Source organism: Penaeus monodon, chromosome 31 (genome assembly GCF_015228065.2).
Source record: "Penaeus monodon isolate SGIC_2016 chromosome 31, NSTDA_Pmon_1, whole genome shotgun sequence".
Classification (NCBI taxonomy): domain Eukaryota; kingdom Metazoa; phylum Arthropoda; class Malacostraca; order Decapoda; family Penaeidae; genus Penaeus; species Penaeus monodon.
Genome location: NC_051416.1, coordinates 3,180,216 through 3,181,927, shown reverse-complemented (window position 1 = coordinate 3,181,927; position 1,712 = coordinate 3,180,216). Strand labels below are relative to the sequence as shown.

The 1,712-nt window shown below is 40.2% G+C and overlaps 1 protein-coding gene across 1 annotated transcript in view; it reads left to right on the top strand.

The window, feature by feature from the left end:
• Positions 1–1,712, top strand: part of LOC119592994 (voltage-dependent calcium channel type A subunit alpha-1-like) — a gene marked incomplete in the record, with an annotated part of 154,497 nt that overhangs the window by 134,304 nt on the left and 18,481 nt on the right.

Below are 1,712 nucleotides of genomic sequence, written 5' to 3'. Positions count from 1 at the left end.
AAAGTTTGAGTCAACGGAGGACATATTATGCGGGGAGGGAGAACAGCTCCTCAGCAATATGGAAAAAGCTGAGAACCAAATCATCGAAACAGAGAGAACGGAGGAAACATTTGAAACTGAGGATACAGGGGAAACTGAGGAGCAGGAAACCGAATCAGTAAGACGGCTGTTATAGGCCTGTTACACTTATTGTGTGGCCTAGATCATTGTGCTTCAACCAGTACCTGCTTCCCACCCACTTGACTAATGAGAATAGTTGGTATAAAGCATACAGTATATATACACGCCCCTCTTTTTCACTTCAGATATAAAATAGATGATATGAACTCAACCCTATATCTTTACATCTATATATACAGTATCCTGATACTATAAGATCTATTTTAGTCACCTCATGAAGTACTATTAATCACCGCCCACTCGATGTTTACAGTATCTTGGCACTGATAAAAGTCGTTCGTCCCAGAATAGATTTGGCCCATGTTGACTGCAGCCGTCCACTGGCTGTGCGCAAACCAGCCTTGCTCCTCAGACTTTACATAGCTGACATTCAGCCCAGTATTCTCCATGAAAACAATGAAGTGCCTTGTTCACTTTTGGCATGTTTTGGTGGTAAATGCAGATACTTTTATTTTTACCCGGTTTTCAAGATTTACTCCCTCTTTACTTTTTTGGTAATTGCCAAATAGAATTTCGATTTTCAACCTTAGTGTTCAAAGTTTCTAAGCTTTGGGTGGGAATATTTTGTTTTCCATATTTGAGCTTTGTGTGTGACGCGTTTGTTTTCTGAGCCGCGTAAAGTGGTTGTATCTGTGCCACACAAACATGCCTTATAGCCACTGAGTAAACACCGCTTCGTTAGCAGATCCATAATTGGTACAGACACCTTGCTGTTGGCTGACTTAGTATACCAGTAGCTTAATATGGTACTGGGACTTGTGTACCAGTAGCTTAATGGTATTATATTAGATTACCAGGACAAGTAGAACACGTTGATGGTTTTTATTGGCAGTACCTGTAGAAATAAGTCCAGAAGAACAGGCAGTTGTGTAAAGGGTAAGACAGTTTGCTTATTATCAAAGTTTGAATCTTCTCCAATTCACGGCTCTGTTAAGAATTTGGAGCATTCAAGGTTGATGGTGAGTATCTGGTTGTACCTTTATACAACACTTGAAAATTCTGTTGCTATGCCCAGTTGGAGAGGAAGGCCAGTGCCTGCATTCGCCCAGAGTCACTTGTCTCCTTACAGCACGTTCACAGTAACTCGTTTGTGAGGCGTAACATTGGGATTCGGTACTCGATACTTATAGCTTTCCCACTGGTTGCTTCTCTTTTTAAGGTGTATCTCCAAGTGATTCTTGCAAGAATGTTGGCACGTGAGACAAAATTACAATGTTACGTGTTGCCAGTTCTGAGTGTTAGGTTAAGTATGTACTCAAGGTACTGCTCTAGGATGCTCGAGTGTGTAGCTATGACCTCCGAATAGAAATTTTATACATTTGACGATTTTTTTGTAGAATTAAGCTTACGATGGTCATTGATGAATTTATAACCTATATTATCTCTTTTTTACATAGTGGCACCATAGAACTTTTTATCACATGGATAATATTTAGGCCATGTTACTACACCTATCCTGTTTACCATCTCACATGGATCTGTTGATACTTTGCAATGTTTATCCTCGTACCTGTCCCTCACCTGTTAACCCA